Here is an 18,177-nt window from a genome sequence, read left to right as displayed (position 1 = left end):
CCCATCAGCAGAAACTAAGTCAGGCAGGCTGATAGGCTGTAAGAACTTCTGCTGGCTTAGCTGTTTGAAGAACACCCATCTGTCTATGTTGAGACAGTTGAGAAGTTACAATGTTAGAAAGCAAATTACACTGACACAGGATGGTGTGCTTCTTCAGCCATTTCCTATTGTGAATGAGTGGTAAAGAATTACAGTATCATAAAAAGCAATGGCTTCGTAACTACCGTTTAGTCATAATGTCCAAATAAGGGCCAAGTGTATTTGCTGCATGAAATGTCATATACTATGCCACAGAAAACTTTTCATATCCTGTCATGGCCTCCCCTCTTTCAAATGAACTGAGCTGAAAAAAACATAGATATCTTTGTATGGATCTTCCAACCAGTGTAGACCAGTATGGATGAAAAAAGCTTGACAAAAATCAACTAGAAAAGTAAATCAAATAACCTAAACCTAATTCCATTAGTTGTCATATACCACTATGAATGCGATCTCATCACAGATACCCAATGATAACAAATGATATCCTAACTTTAGTAATGTCAACAGGAATTCTGCTGTTGAGTTCAACTAGAGACAATTGCATCCAAACATGTTCGTCAAATCAGGTAAGGTCATTATCCGGCTGAGTGCAAGTACCAAAGGAGCTACACACCCTGGTACAGAGTGAGTGCCTCCTGGAAACAAAACAGAGCTTACGCTGAACTAAGGTGCTTTAAATTCAGGAAAGAAATACAGTTTTCCTGAGGTCTGCAAGAAGAGAGCAGGGTGCAACAGAGCACCTGAAAGCAAAGGTGTTGCACAACCTACATCTTAGTTTCCACAGAGAGAAGCTACTGTGAGACATAACATGTTGCAGGCAGTTATTGTACCAAACAGACAAGGAAGGTAACCGCCTGCCTAACAGAGATAAGCACTGACATCTGTCAAGGTACAAATGCACATCCCACATACTGCCCTTGCAGTTTGTTTGTGTCCTAAGCCTGTGTTCTCTGTAACCTTTCGCTTATATGCACGCTTCTCTGTGCAACATCTCTTCATCTTGAAGGTTCCCTGCAGCACTGAGGCAAGATCTATAGTCTACAGCAGAGACCTCCACAGCGCAACAGGTGTTGGAGAAGAGCTGAAGCTTTGTAAGAAGAGGAGACGTTGTGCTGCAGCTGCAAGAATCAGGGTGCAGAAAACCTTGTTCTTGACTGGTTAGGTCATTCATTGCTGGATACTATGCAACTTGGGGATATTCAATAGGCTGACAATGAACAACCCAGAATATCAAATACTGTACATGCAAGCCACAAGATTCTACTTCAACACCTCGGGCCAAAACCAGAAACAACAGCATCAGACTTCTCAGCACTGAACACCATAAGGACATAAGCACCTAGCTCCAGAGAAGAATTCACATTGTTGGTTTGGGCATCTAAGTTCCCTATTACATTGAACACAAAAGAGACAGATGTTTGTGTACAGTATTCACAACAACTAGCAATCTCAGTGAGGCAATGCCTACCACGGCCAACAGAAACTACTGAAAAAAATTAAATTCTTTCTCCTGAGAGTTCAAAGTACTGTTACATGAGCATGAAACCAGAAATCAGAGCTGAAAACCTGTTGTGCAGTCATGAGACCATACCATGACTCTGAGTATGGAAGAAGGATGCAGCAATGCTTTGCGCAGTACTGTGGTAATGCAACTATGGAATACAAGGAAACCTGTATACTAGGCTTTTTCCAGTTCAGGTCTAAGCTAGCAAAAGGCCATAGTCACGAGACTCTTGGGAGTTTATGTTACTCCTGAAGGTGGGCCACTGTACAGTCAAGAAAACCCACGTAACCGCCTCTATGGAATACATAAAGCAAAGAAGCAATAGCAGTATGCTATCTTCCAAAATCTAGGTATATTCTTGTGTAAGACTGCCCTCTAATAGGAACCCAACAGTCTGATATGCTAGCTGCTGTTTTGTGGAAGCTATTTCTGATCCTGAAGAGTACTTAGTCCCACTTGGTTAAGAGTAGACGCTGCTACAGCGTGTTTGTGTGAAGAATAAAACTAAGTATCCTGCTTGGAGCTTTAAGTAAAACAGTTAGATCAACAAAAAATATCTTTATTCAGTTTCATACTGCACAATAAACATTCAGAGGTTTAAGGAAGCGTTTTTGTGACTCTTCCCTTTTCAAGCACTGGAGTAAAGCTCTTCATATCAAAATGCAATCACTTAAATCCTCTCCAACTTCACCATTCCTCCCAGTTCCTCCAAAGATATGGCTTTAAATTAATAAACAGATCTCATTACAGTTTCAAAATGCATTATCTAAATGTTGCAGTAATGCTGGGAAGGCACGAGGATGCTGATGACTTTCAGTATAATACATTTGTTTGTGGTAAGCCTTTAATGTGATTGTTTCAATAGAATATATGGGCCAAACACCCTTCCCAGTTTTACCTCCTACTTCTCAATACTGCATACAGGTTATCCACACGATTTTTAACAGCAGCAGTATGGTGAATGAAGCTCTCAAAATCCTTTTCCTAACTTACTTCTGGGATACCAGTGAACAAGAGTTGAACACCTCAAAAGGACGACAACTCTGATTTTTAAAAGAACAGGTGTGGATCCAGTTTCCTTCTAGTTTAGGCATGAGTTACTAACCACTTTTCTGCATTGGTGCCAAAAAGTGAGCCAAACAAAATGCCCCATCAGCTCTTCCAAACTTGTGTTAACTTTCAAATGACTAAACAAAGCATACTTCTGTAGTGAACAAATTGATTTTACGAAAGCTTCAGCTTAAAAAGCTTACTTATAAACTAAGTTAAAAACTGACAGCAGCATACACGTGAAGACACTGAGAATCACAACTGTATTTCACACCAGATACTGTTTTGTGGGAACTGTGTAAGGAAAGAAACAAGATTCAACTGTAAACACAGAAAAATAACTTTTTCGTGGTTCCCATTAAATTCTACAACCACCTTTATCATCTGCAGGCTTCAGGAATATTCTGTGTCTTTCCAGTGTTTATATCAACTAATTGAATTCATGAACATTTCACTAACCAAAGATCCAAAGTGCTGCATCTAAGATGCTTATATTTTTCCACATTCCCAAAGGCCTGAAAAGAACAAAATACTGTCTTTACTCTTTCAACAGCAAACACTACACTAGCTGAATCAATGAGACATGGAGAAGTACAGTGAAAAAACGTTTAAATATACTGTAAGAAACTTGATCCATTTACTTTACATAAACTGAAGTTACCCGATTCTCCAGGGCTCTGCAAACAGTCCAAGGCAACTAATACCATCTTCTAAGTATGTGACTTATCTGGAAGAACTTTTGCTGTATGCTATTTCACAGCACCATTCAAGATACAGCTCTATCTAACGAGTTTTACAACTGCTTAAAATTCATTAACAGGTGGAAGCATGCTATTCTTCTGCAGTCTGCTGTTCTAGATGTGAAGGAGCTTCGATACCTTCAAAAGGAGTGTGGCCTGAGAGCTACCACTTCACACAGAGGTCTGCAGAAACTTGTCTGAACAATCTTAAAACTAGTAGGAAGATATGACAGTCGGTGGTAGGTTATTCTAAAAATACCTACAGGGTTTAAATCCTCCTTGCAACATTCTTCTCTTCTCTGTCTGGAAAACAGCCATTCCTGCCAGCCAAACATCCATTTTCCTTTGAAGTACTTCCTGAGAATTTAATTGCCCAGTAAATTGCCAACAAAACTTTCGAGCTGTAGACCAGCCCTGAAAGACTCCAGAGGGAACAGCCTGTAATACTTAATTCATCTTTTCCACAGTCAGTGAGGAGGGCAGAGTTCCTCCACAGGCCTCCAGACATAAAAATCAATTTTTGACTGGACGGAATTCAAGGAGCTAAATACAGCCATATACGGAAGGTAGAAGTTCTCGCCAAACAAAATCTGAAGTTCCATTGGAGCAACACTTTTGAGAAATGGGATAGTTATTCAGCTAATTATTGGATCTTGCTACATAAGCACTACAACTTAAATTTGAAAATGTTTCATATTTGAAAATGTGTTTCTTAGACAATTTAAACTTCTACAGTTACTTAGCCTCTCTTACACAGATCTTCCATTCTTGGCAGGTCCTCCAAATTGACTAAGTACCATATATTTCAAGTTGGCAAGGTTCAAATGATGACAACTTGAAGAAATACAGTGGAGAGGAGCATCAAGTTACTGAAATATTTTCTTAGTAACTGCAACAATTTTAGATTCTCAGTTTCAAACCTACTCAAAACAAATAATTTTCCATAATAAAACAAAAGGACTCAAAATTCCAGCAAGACAGGAAATACTAAAATTACAACAGAGTAATTGCTCTTTAAAGAAAATGCCTGATAACTGCAGTAAACACCCTGAAAGTGCTGACATAATTTCACAATACTGTAAGCTATGTACCTCATGCAGTTCTTGAAACTATTATCTGTCAGGAAGATGTAAATTGAGGTAACACTGAATTGCAGTGATGCCTAGCATGGTATGAATAACCTATTTAGTTTTTGGGTTTTGGAAGCAACTGTTTTATATTCAAAAAATGTTTACAAAGAATACGGCTCCTTAATCAGTCACGACACATTTTATTACAATATTTTAGTGGTCACTTTTAAATTTGTCACTTCAGAAAAATCAAGATTTCTAAACATTAGATACTCAGGCCTGTTAAGGGTGTTGGAATGTATTGTCACAAAGGGCTAACCTTAACTTTATTACTTCATTTTTAAAGATAAGCTTTTTCCATACAAATTCATACTAAAAGTATTAATTCCATAGCCCTACTATTATTTATTTTATTTTATTTCAGGATCTTCATACAATTTATTTTCTACTGCTTTTCCCACTTCACTGAGAAGCTTCTCCCATTAAATGCATTGTAACCTTTTCATCTACTTGAGCATGTCCTAGTAACACAGCAGCTATAAAAGCACATCAAAAAATAGAGAAGCAGATGAGCAGCACATGTTGGAAGACTTGTAAAGAGGGTAAATTATTTAGGAGAAACAATAGAAACCAAAAATGTTTCGGAAGCTCCAATCTTTCTAGCTCTATATTCCCCAGATCTTTGTATTTTTATTCTTCCATCATTTCTGTCCTGTTCCAGCTGGCATAGAGTTAATTTTCTTCTTACTAGCTGATGCAGTGCCGTGTTTTGAATTTGGTGTGAGAACCATGTTGGTGGCACACTGATGTTTCCAGTTGTTGCTGAGTGGTGTTTGTACTAGGGCAAGGACTTTTCAGTTTCTCAGGCCCTGCCAGCCAGAGGGCTGGAGGGGCACAAGAAACTGGGAGGGGACACAGCCAGGGCAGCTGACCTGAACTGGCCCAAGGGATATTCCATACCATACGACAGCATGCTCGGTATATAAACTGGGGGGGAGGGGGGGGAAGGGGAGTGTTGGCAATGGTGGGCTGATCATTGCTTGGGGACTAGCTGGGCAGTTGTGCTTGGGTGGTGAGCAGTTGTATTGTGCATCGCTTGTTTTCTTTCCTCCCTTTACCTTTGGATTTCTTTGCTCTTGTCTTCTCATTATAACTGTTATTGTTATTATTATTCTTTCTTTTGTATTTTCTTTCAGTTATTAAATTGTTCTTATCTCAACCCTCAAGTTTTACATTTCTTTCAGATTCTCCTCCCCACCCCTCTGGGTGAGGGGGGAGTGAGTGAGCAGCTGTGTGGTGCTTAATTACCAGCTGGGGTTAAACCATGACAATTTTTTAAAATACTGAAATATATGTACACTTGCAGGATAAAGGAGGAGAAGAGAGATCAAGAAGGGGTCTCCTAAGTCACAGCCTGGAAAAAGTATCACTTACATTAAAAATTTTGACACTTTTTTTTTTTAAATGCAGTTTTCGATAAAGTACTGGATTTAATTGTATTTTATTTTAAAGTTCAAATTTTTACCAAATTCTCACTTATTCTTACACCCAGAAGAAGAATGCAACAGTTACACAACCTGATGGCCCATTAGAACACATCCAGTTTTAATCCTAGGGTTCTGTACAGTGTCTACTTGGGTTTCTGTGAGTAAAACTAAGCAATACAACTTAAGTTTGGAAGTGATGTTTTTTAATTGTCCTCCAAAAAGTGTTAATTTAAAGAATCTGTTCTCTTACATGGTTTGGATACAAAATGAGATTCCTAAAGAACTAAGAATGAGTATTTAATTTTAAAAAGACATTTGAGAGACTGTACAAGGAAAGAGAGAAAGGAATTTTCACTTACTAGTGAAAAGTGAAATTAAAATCTGGAAATAGAAAAATCAGCTTTCTACCAGAAGGAGCAACCAAGGAAAGGGTCAGATTACTGATCATAGAACACAAATAAGAAACTTTGTCTGAACAGTTCCACAGTTCCTATTACCTGCCTGCAGCAAAAAGCTGAACATTATTTTTCTGTCCAGTCTTCCACCCACAGACAGTATGTGCGTTACTGGGACTAAATTTCTCATTTTGTTTTGCAAATCATATTTTAGAAAGCAGACTAAGTTATGAGAACCCTAGTGAAGTTAAACTGTTATGTTAAAATTTGATCTGACCTTGCAGATGCACATGTGATACAGTCAGCAGAGAACAAGTTAGGGTACACCAATAGTTCTCCCTCTGATCACAAAAAGGAAGAAGAGATACTAAAAAGCTGCTTCTCCTCTGTCCCTGCTGAGCCTCTTAATTGCAAACAGGCAAAATCCCTTACTGAAGGAGGAAAGAACTACATGGACAACTGTCCTGAGATCAGGCACCAGCCCCATCCTCCTAAGACAAGGGTAGGCAAGGAATTAGTTCTGGGTGATGTACCGACACCATCATGTTGGGACCAGTGCAGGGCATGATGAATACAGTTTCCACCCTGTTACTCTTAACACTTCTTTTAGTTTCAGAAGGTTATCTTCAGGTTACGCAGGAGCAACCGAGGTTCAAAAACCATAAGCTATTCAGACCCTAGTGAATGGACTGGTATTTTTTCCTGGAGATAGCACAACAAAATACTGTTCCAGATTTAAAGACTGCAGCAAAATCACGATTAAAGTCCATTCAATGGAGCAATTACTATTCTTTTCAGCAGTAAATGACCTTCTATACATTCTGTGCCTTCCCCTGGTGTTACTAGATGCTTCTGATATAGGGAAACTAACTGACATGGATCTTTTTGGGGAGAAAAAGAGAAGGGGGAAGTTAGTTACAACCCACTACTTGCCTTTATTCTTTCTATCTTAAGCACAGATCTAGATCTGTTAGCCCATTACATACCCAGCTTCTCAGAAATTACATTCCAGATATCTCTTTGTGTACTACCAATCTGTAACACTGATAACATGAACATCTTGTTTCAGAGATGAACGTGTAGCTCAATCAATAATGCACAAATGACTCTGCTGCTTTAAGCTTTTAGAATACAATTTCCTTGAAATAAATAGGACAAATTTAAAAAGAAGTGTTACACTGCATCAGTCACTTAAATATTCATATGCATTTAGACGTAATACACTCCTGTTGCAAAACACTAGAAGCGGAGTCAGAAATTAAGGGTTATCCACCCTCTTCCACAACAGGACATGGGCCTTCAACAAAGGCTGAGGCCCTCCAGATATTAAAATGCACCACACTTCATCCCTTTATTACATCCATTAGATTTTAATGATGCATAAATCTGTCTACGTCATCCAGTAATGTCTGTTCATTACATTTGCTAACTCTTCTATAAATTTATAACAAACCCAAGAAACTGCGTATTTTTTCTTTTATTATAGACTAATAAAGAAAAAATTACTTAAACAATTTGTCTCTCTCCATGTTGAGCTGTTATCCTTTGTCCTTTATATCCTGCTGTATATATCCATACCAGTGGTCTTTTCCTAACTGATTTTGTAAGCTCATCTTTTGTGTCATACAGTATCACAAGTTTTTCTGAAATCTTGATTGTCCTTTGTTTCAGCTTCTTTCCTTATTACTACACACTCCTGAAGATGTGGGCATGAGCTTACACGCTGGCAAACCATTCCATAAAAACCCTCAGCATGTCCAAGCCTTCCATATGAGATACCCAAGGAAAAAAACCCATGTATTCTGGGATTTTATTACAAAAGGTAAAATGCAGCAGTTATTTTAAGTACTATGTTTCTTTGCCTGTTTCTCATATAAACTTGTGCCATAAAATATATAGTAAAATCAGACTTTAAACAAGTAACTATATAAAATACTAAGATATTGTTGGGAAGCATTAAAGTATTGAGTGAGGGCGATGCTAAGGCTTTTGTACATTCCCAATACGATCCCTAAAGTCACAGTGGAATAGAGGTTGCAGAAAACATGCAGCCAGACTTCTTCATGGTGCACTACAAAAAACCAAGAAGTAATAGTCACAAGTTACAGCAAGGAAAAGTTCAATCAGGCTTAAATAAAAACACCTCTAAGGAAAGGACATACTAAGTTGCCTGAGGAGGCTGTATAATCTCTGCCCATGAAGATTTCTAAAACTGAATGGGACAAAGTCCTGAATAATCTGCTTTGACTCAAAAGTTTGCCTTGCTTTGAACAGGAGGCTGGACTGGATGACATCCAGGCCCACCAGAAGACCTCAAAAACGAAATTATTTTATTATTCTACTCACTGCATAATTTGAAGCGTTTTTAAAGATCAAATGATATATATTTGCCATACAGAGTAGCTGCAATAAGTAAAAGCATGTATATTAAGTTTCACTTAAACTTCCACTGAGGCATCACTGTTTTATGGGGGGAAAGGTTGTTAACAAAGCTATATAAACCTCACTGTCTTCCAAACTTCAGAAGGCCTTAAGTCACAACTACAAGTTATATGCACTCACATAAACAAAAAAACTTCAGTTGGAGCTTAAAAATTTTGTTTAATATTGGTCAACTTAAGCACTTGCTTTATTCTGTCAGATCTGTAATAACAGTTAATGGCAACTTTACTGTTTCACTACCTCTCCCCTATTCGCCCCTCCGTGCTTCTTTATAAAACAAAGATATGCACAAGCCGGTGATAATGTATTAACTGAGAGAAAGCTAGACGGGACCTAGTAGTTGTTCTGTAATTAAAGCAGGATCAGCTACAGGAAGTACTGTCAACCACTGAGAAACTTTCAACTGAAAAAAGAAAACAGCATTTTTGTTAGAGTGCCTCATCTTGGCTTTTGGTTCTTTTTCTATCTAGTAACATAACAGAAGATGTTTGATGGTACCAGTTTAGAATTATGGAACTGACTTCACCAATATTTAAAATGGTTTAAATTGCTCCTCTTACTGATCCAGAAAAAGAGTGCTTCCCAAGTTTCAAATAAGTTTTGAGTGGTGAACTGTTGCCAAGCTCGGGAAGGCTTTCTTACTACTGGACCGAGCCCAAGTATTCCAGAGAAACATCTGGTATGTGGTTTTCTTTCCCAGTGCGTACGCTCGACAATGTATTTTTAAATAAAACGCTTGAACTGCAAGCACTCAAAGCTAGCTTTGAAAGACAGAAAAGGTGCAGTCAGATCTCTGAAAATCAAAGCTTTGAGATCATTTGGGTGTACTGAGCTCACTCAGGCACAAACAAATTGAAACCCAGGAGGTTCCCTCTGAATGTCAGGAAATACTTTTTTACTGTGAGGGTGACTGAGCACCGTCACAAGTTGCCCAGGGAGGTTGTGGAGTCTCCACCCCTGAAGATACCCAAAAGCAGTCTGGACATGGTCCTGGGCAACTGGCTGTAGCTAGCTCTGTCTGAGCAGGGAGACTGGACCAGATGATCACCAGAGGCCCCTTCCAATCTCAATCATTCTGTGATCCTGTAACCATGTATTTTGTTACAAGAGTCAAAACATTTGGAAATAAACACAACTAGCTATTAATAATAAAAGCTACTTTAATGGTGCATAGAAAAACTTAATTCTGATAAAAAAATCCTATCTGGTAACAGCAAAGTGTGTTAACTTGATTTTCAAAGATTTTTACTGAGAGTTTTAGCTTTTTTCAATAGTTTCACTATCAAGAAACAGTAACAAAATATTTCTCCTAAAGCTGCCCACTTTATACTGGCAACAGTACATTTTAAAATGGACAACAATAGTGAGAATGCATGCAACAACATTTCTAAAGGAGTAATGATAATTCTAACTTGATAAAGAAAACTGGAAAAAAAAGAGCTGAAAGCAGCAGTGAAATTCATAGGTTGAAGTTCCACACACAAATGTTTTTGCAGCAGCTCACCGACCTCCTATTCCCCCTCATTTCTACTTACTACCGCCTTCTCTGCTCCTTACTAGCACTTACGCACCAATTATTTTTCGTACCTGCACACATTTCATTAGACATATAGGTAGGCAGATGAGGCAATCTTAATTCTTTTTTAATTTACCTATCAAAAATTGAGTTCCTTTTTAACTGGACCAATTCTAATAGGTTAAACAAGTCTGCTGTTAATTTGACTGTGATAACCAAGCACCTAAAATGAGGTGGAATAAATCTGTGTCTTAATATTTGTGGTTGCTGCCTTGTATGTTTCACAGTCAGTTGGGATATTAGTGAAAGCATAAGCAGCAAGGAAGAAAAATATGGTGCTCAAATATATTCCCAAGATCTTCCACCATTGCTTTTCTCGCAGGAAGCTGAAAGCTCAGAAAGCTTTCAAAGACACAGAAAAAATCAGAGCAAAAACTGGTTTAATGTTTCTTTTCCTTTCTTTACCTCCCCTCCCATTTTAGCATGATGTTAAAAAAAAGTTATAAAATGTTTATATGGTAACTGTGGTTGTATCCATGATTACTGCAGGAACTGACTCAAATTTGCAATAATATATGTAGGATAAAATAATACTCCTAAGTCATCACCAAAAGTTCTTCTGAAAAGACTATACATCAGTAACTGAGCAACTGAGGATTTTACGTTTTCTTTACACACTGTCCTTTTTTACTATACTGAAAAAAACACATTGCAAGAGAGCTAAAAAAATAACATCTGAAGAAAGAGGTCCATTTAATTTAACCAATTTACATATGAATAAATCAAAGATTTTAAAGTGAGAAAAAAACTGGGCAAAACCTAACATTTTATACAAACACTACAATTACCCTAGAAACCATACACTTAACTACACCTGGGCAGGTTTTAATACAACTACAGTGGCTGTGATTCCTAAATAAGTTACAACTACTTCTGTTTAACTAACTGTTTAGCTGTAAATGAATTTATGGAACACATCAGTTTATTATCACTAAATAAAAGTTTTGGCAGGTATTTTTAACATAAAAGAATTCATGTTTTTCCACAGATGAATCCAGCAGTGTTTCCTTGCTACAGCATTCCGTTTTTCAATCCATTAAAAATGTCTCTGATGTCTAGAGGAAATTTCTGTCACTTAAAAATACTTACATTCTTGAGTAAGAAATCCTTTTCATCCTCTCTTTGCTGATGTTAAGAAACATTATGTTACTGAAAATATGCTTGTCTTTTCCAGATGATTTCTCCTATCAAGTTTCCTAATTTAAACTAGATGATATGCCAGTTCTGTTAGAATTAGGACATTTTTCACAATGAAAGTTTTACAAGGAATAATGTAAATTTGAAAAATTGTACTTCTGTTGTTGTTATTACAAAGAATTCCTCTGATTCCTACCAATTTAAAGTTTCCTTTCTTCCATTTATTATCTCATAGCAGACAGCTGTAAGACATTGCGTCAAACCTTTTTTTGTCTTCATTTTTCATCTCTGTCAGCAGGTCTTTTTATTAGTAAAGACAGCAAGGTAGGAACATAAACAGTTGCTATATAAACAATGTTGACAACAGCTATGTCACTGACTTCATACCACTTCGAATGCTTTCAAACTTTACAATGTTTAAATGACTACTCTTCACACTTAAGTATACACCATTAAAAAAGCACTATTTTAGAAACGCACATTCAAGTCAGCCAAAGCAAAAGTGACAATATTGTTTTAAACAAACCTTGAACTGGGGAGGACACTGATTTCCTGGAGCAACCCTGCCAGCAGCACCTGCTAGTGCTGAGAAGCTCTGAGCGAAACAGACCAGCTAACGGCTGCCTCAGTGGGCGACAGGAGAGCCACAGATGTTGTTTATCTTGACTTTTGCAAGGCTTTTGACACATTTTTTCCCATAAAATCCCCCATAGACAAAATGATGAAGTACAGACTACACAAGTGCACAGTAAGATGGGCTGAAATCTGGCTGAATGGCTGGGCTCAAAGGGTTGTGATAAGCATGAAGTCCGTCTGAAGGAAAATCACTGCTGTTGCACTCCTGGGATCAATACTGGAGTCAGTACCATTTAACCATTTTAATAATGACCTGGACAATGGGACAGAGTGGACTCTCAGCAAGTTTGCCGATGGCACAAATTGAGAGGAGTGGCTGATAACACCAACTGGTTGCTGGCATTCAGAGGTACATTGAAAAGCTGAGTAATAAACCAAGAGGAATCTCATGATGTTCAACAAAAGGAATTAAAAAGTCTTGCACCTAGGGAAGCATAACCCCAGGCATCAGTACCGGATGGGGGATGGATGACCAGCTGGAAAGCAGCTCTGCAGAAAAGTACCTGGAGGTCCTGCTGGGCTCCAAGCAGACCATGAGCCAGCAGTGTACCTTTGCAGCAAGGAAGGACAACAGCATCTTGGGCTGCATTAGAAAAAATGTTACCAGCAGGTCAAGGGAGATGATCCTTCCCCCCTACTCCACACTGGCGAGATGCATCTGGAGTGCTGGGTCCACTCATGGGCTCCCCATTACAAGCAAAACATAAGCATCCTGCAATGAGTCCAGTGAAGGACTGCAAAGATGATTAAGGGATTAGAGCATCTGACGTATGTGGTGAGACCAAAAGAGCTGGGACTCTAGCCTGGAGAAGAGAAGGTTCAGGGAGATCTTATCAATGTGTAGAAACACCTGAGGGGGCAGAGGTAAACAACACTTTTCGGTGGTGCCCAGCAACAGGACAAGAGGCAATGGGCACAAATTAAAACAGATGAAATTCCAACTGAACAAAAGAAAGCACTTTTCTACTGTAAGGGTGGTCAAGCATATGAACCAGTTGTCCAAACAGCAAGTTTCTCTAGTTGATCCTGCTTTCAGCAGGAGGGATATTGCACTAGACCATCTCCAGACACCCTTTCCAGCCCCAGGTATTCTATGGTTCTTTGTGGAAGGGACAAAAGAAGGGCAACTACATCCGAGTAATATGGACCATGGAATTAATGTCAGTTGCTTTCTCTGCACAGACCAAGCCTTCAAGAAAACAGTTCCCTTGCACTTCAAGTGTCTACATGTGACTGCATTTTATAAAGGCAAGTTGTTTGTTAGACTTGGGAAAAGCTTCATTGTGCAGAAACAACAAAACAAGTTCTTTCTCTCTCCCATGCATTTCCTGATGTCCAAGCCTGTAAGTCTAACCTGTATGAGAACGACCTAACACAAAGAGTAAGATGACGTATTTGTTTTCACTAGTCAAATAAACCACTTTTTCTTTTCTATTACAATGTCCATTAGTATCAGCAAACTTCCAGCACTTCAATCTATTTCTTTGCCTCCCCTCCAGTCAGTATTCAAGTGGTAAAGCTAGTTTAACCAAAACAGGCTAATGAGAAATCACGCTTCTCCTTTTGTAATGCCTACTCTCTCACATCAAAGTATTGACAGTTTTGTTTTACAACTGTAGGAAAAATGAGCGAAACCAAGAGAACATCACAGAGCAAAGCTAGAACGTCTCATTCATAAGGAGCAGGCACCTGTGTGCTGACCCAATTAGACATTCAAACACTTGTCACTTTGGAGCTGGCTGGTTGTCACTCATCCAAGTAGCCCCAGGGGACCTATTGTATGGTGGCATTCCCTGACAGGAGAACTGGAACCATGGAGGCAATGAGGGCATAGTGATAGGGTGCCAGGATCCTGGTGAGTGAGAGCAGCCAGTAGCAAAGCCAAAGAACCTCAGAGCTTCCTTAACTTGGTTACCATCCAAAAAGCCTTTCAGAGTCTTCAATGGTTATCTTTTTTTCAGAGCAGTCTAGTTTAAAAACCTTACAGTAACAGTCCTCTTTATCCAAAGCTACATTTAACTCTTGAGTGACTAACACAAGAACCATTTCAGAAGGGACCCCTGAAAGATATATAAAAAACCAACAACAAAAACACCACCAAAAAACTCTTTGTTGCAGGGAGAGGATGCATTAAACATTACTTAAAGTAACACCAGGGGCATGTAACTCAGAACTCTAAGTGTTTCAGTGCCCTTCTCCCCCTTCTCTGTTTTAAACATATTATTGATGCTTTCAGAGGCTCTGTCTGCTCAAACACATAAATCAGGGATAAAACACTGTGCAGCCATCCACGCCTACGCATTATAGATAGAAATGGTCTGTTCTAGTAGACTCTATACAATACAGTATTCAGGATCCTCAAATCAGATAATAAAAAACAGATGACTATTCAGCAGCTACTACTGACTTCAAGTAAGGCTATCTCTGTTCTTACACTGAAAGGTTTATGCTATTCAAACACAAGAGCAGGGATAGGGGTTGGAAGGGAATTGAAAAAAGAAAAATCAAAGCTTACTTCAAAACTTCCAAAACAGGCGTTTTCACCTTAGGACCTAAATCATGAGAGCGAAGAATTCAGAATGTCCCCATCACCGTATCTGTGATCTATGCTAGAAGAAAAAGCTTCTGGGGTTTGGTACAAAAATACCTCAAGTTTCTTCTAAGTCCATTTTTCCAGACTCACTTTTTTACTAGTTGACTTGTCTCAACACCTGGTCTCTCCAGCAACGAACAGCAGAGATGATTAAGCCTGCCTTCAATTACATGAAGCTATGAAATACTTTTAGCTGCTTTTCTAGTTAATACTTGATATGAGCCCTTCAGTTAAAAGCTGAGCTGACAATTTAAAAAATTGTATTAATCACAAACTGTTAATTCCAACAAACAGAAATGGAGGTAAATGCAGAACATGTTATATGACTACCCTGATCGCACTTAACAGAAACTGAATGGAAAGATAGAAACTTAACAGATAGAAACTTGATACCTGTAGCTTTTTTTCTCCCCAGTTAGCAAGGGAATTTTAAATTTAAAAGGAAAAATTATCTTACCTTTGCACAAATAACTTCTGAGCAAGATGGTCTATCTCTTTACTTTTCCTTCTTTCTTATCCCCTGTATGACAGGTCTTTTATCTTACTGCCTCGCCTGAAAAAATAATATACAACCTGAAATATTTATAGAGGCCAATAATTACGTTCACTGTTAAACTACAACAAAAACATCAGATATGTCTTGATGCAGTTGCAATGATAAATTCAGTTAAGTGGAATGATACTTTAATAGAAGTTAATTTATCTGTGTTTGGCTGAAGAAAAATAAGAAGCATTAGGAACAAAAGAAGCCCCCCTAGGTTTCAAAATCATGTTTTACATTTAGCTCCAAAATAATATAGCCAGACACATCAGATCAAACCAGACCACCCATATAGTTATCCAGGTTTGCTGTACCATCAGTGAAAAACAGTCAGTGCTTTACAAAGCTTAAGCAAGCCAACAGGAAAACCTAACCACATTTTTCTAATGTGCAGCAACCTAACTTAGGGTGTATTGGTCTGTCTCCTCAGGACTAAGCACTTCAGGGTTCTTTGAGATATGGATGCCCAAGCTTCTAAAAAGACATCTGCTGGAAGAGGTTGTAGCAGCTGACAGTAAGCCTCTACTGCAGGAAGAGCTTTTGGTCACAGCACTTGCTCAGAGAGAGATACATACTTACAGTCAACTTGCAATGTCTGATCTCCCACTTTCCAGTAGAATATCCTAAATTCTAGTTGAGGGACAGAACTCACTCCCTCCACCCCACCCACTTAAAAGCACAAGTCAAAGAAACAAGCAGCAGCAGGAGAGGTTTTGAATTCAGCTTCTACCTTCTGCATTTATTCACAAGAATTCTGCACCCAGATTCTCTCCTCTTACTCTTTGTTACTTTATTTTAAACACATTTGAGGTTTTGTTGAGAAGAAGGTTGCTTGGTTTTCCATGGTAATGCATATGTGGAGTTGAACTTTCAAGTAAGCAAGGTTTGAGTAGGATGACAAATTTTGAAAGTGAGCTTCAAAAAACTTCTGAGGATTCCCCTCAGAGTATTCCAGCTTTACAGTACGTATGTTGCTCATCTGCAAACTCAACTATGCTTGTTACTATATGCAGTCCTTATTTCACTGATGTGGTGATGAAGTGAAGCTAATAGCAACAGATTAGCATCACTGCAGCACATGTTATTTTATATACTGTACATAAACATATTTTATATGTAGGAAAGTAATTAAAAGATTATTGTTTACTCTTAGCTGCAAATTGACACTATTTTGTAAAGTACAACAGGAGAGACTGCAAAAATCTCAGCTTACAACAGTGATACAGTAAGATCAGTTTAATTTCCCATCAAACTGGTAACACAATTGTAAAATTTTTTTCAGAATACTTTTAAAAGCTTTTTTTAAATTGGCCTGCCAATTGGCCAGACGCTAACTGCTGACCAGAACTCCTGTGGCTGTTCCTTCCAGTAACAAACAGCACTTCTCATAAATTGTTCTTTACCATACTCTTTGAAATCAACTTGTTGATCTTACGTAATAAAGCACTGGAAATAACACATTATTGTTGTAACTCTGGAAGCTTAGCTTATATAATTTATTTCACTGGGGCATAATTCACTTAGGTAATTCGCTTCATTGCCTTCATCTTTATTCAGGCACTCAAATCCCTTCCAACCCCCTGCCTCTACATTCAGCTGGAACTGCTGCCTGCAAACCAGCAGGACCTTGATGAACCAAAGTCAACACGTTAACTTGCATTCAGAGCTGCTACATGCATGCAACTCCTAATTGATCAAACCACTGGAGTATGACAACGATCACACGTATTCTATTATATAAAGGAAAGGTAATGGCTACATTCACCCTGCCATTCATGTTGCTTCCTGGCTGGTTCACTCCACCAACTCACTGTCTCCAAGACAAAACCAGAGCATGCTTTAGGGAACACTCCAGCCCACGGGACCCTTCCAAAGGGCAGTATGGGTAAGACTGTCAATTTTGACTCTCCACTCTAGACAGTCCCACAGTCCTCTCATGCAAGGCACTGCATCCTCAGTTGCACACTCTACCTGCCTCCATGTGACATGCCAGAGCACACGGACCTAGACTACTAGGCTGCAAAATTGTAACTCTGATGGGCTGCAATACAGCTCTATTTCAGATGCTCTGAACTAAACCCACTAGCTTCCTACTAAGGCTGCAGGAACACCACAGTACTCGGATGAACCTCAGATATGGCCTGTCTGTTTTGTAAGAGACTTAATTTTCTAAAACATTAACATGTAGAAGCAGGCCAGCCCTTGCCAACTAGCCTACCTTGACGACAGGAATTTGTTCCTGTCTTGCTGTTATTAGTAGTAAAGAGCAGCTGTAGCCTCAAGGGCTACGTTTAAAAGTTAGGCATGATCTTAAACGCAGGGATGGCTCGTGTAAGACCTCACACGCAGCAGAAAACCACAGCTCTATTGACAACGCAGGTAATCTTTCCCAGACCTCTAACACTCAGTAAAAGAGGAAAAGCCTCATCACACTGTTCCACTTACTCTTTTGAAGTAAATATGGTCATGTAATAGTATATATGGTTTGGGACACACTATAACGAACTACAATTTTCAGTGTTTTATTGGGAGAAAAGAAACTGTACTACAGTCAAACAGGTTTTAATTGCTGGGTAAGAAATTGTCAGAATATCAGTCTCTTTGGATGCCTGGACTACACACATGCTGCTCCAAAAATAAATATTTGCTATAGTTCTTCTTGACATATGCAGCTTTAATCTATTTGCAGTCCATGATCAGATTCTTTTGCTGTGACATTATTTATTTTCTCAGACAGTCTCTTAGAAGGGAGCTTAACAAAAGTTTGAAACTCCAAGGGAATCATACCCATGAGGAGTTCTGCAAAATATGTACAGCAGAGCACCTGAACACTCAAAAATCAACTCAGAGGGAATGAAGAAGCAGAGAAGCAATCTTAGATACTTTTTTTGCTAACAGCTGACATAAAAGTTTGCACTGTTACAATGCTAACTGCACACAGAGGATACTTTGAATGGCTTGGTG

At 38.7% G+C, this 18,177-nt stretch overlaps 1 protein-coding gene across 40 annotated transcripts in view; it reads right to left on the bottom strand.

Moving 5' to 3' along the window:
- The window catches only part of NRCAM (neuronal cell adhesion molecule), a 178,198-nt gene that overhangs the window by 96,868 nt on the left and 63,153 nt on the right, over positions 1-18,177 (bottom strand). For 38 of the 40 annotated variants that reach the window (XM_080392054.1, XM_080392068.1, XM_080392072.1 and 35 more), the window contains one exon: positions 15,130-15,225. The exons of the other annotated variants lie outside the window; for them this stretch is intronic. The gene's annotated coding sequence lies outside the window, so the exon portion shown is untranslated. The remainder of the gene's footprint in view (positions 1-15,129; positions 15,226-18,177) is intronic. 40 annotated transcript variants of the gene reach the window in all.

The sequence above is a fragment of the Falco punctatus genome, assembly GCF_963210335.1.
Source record: "Falco punctatus genome assembly, chromosome: 6".
Lineage (NCBI taxonomy): Eukaryota > Metazoa > Chordata > Aves > Falconiformes > Falconidae > Falco > Falco punctatus.
The sequence above is the reverse complement of the archived record's forward strand: the minus strand, read 5'-3'. Positions and strand labels throughout refer to the sequence as shown.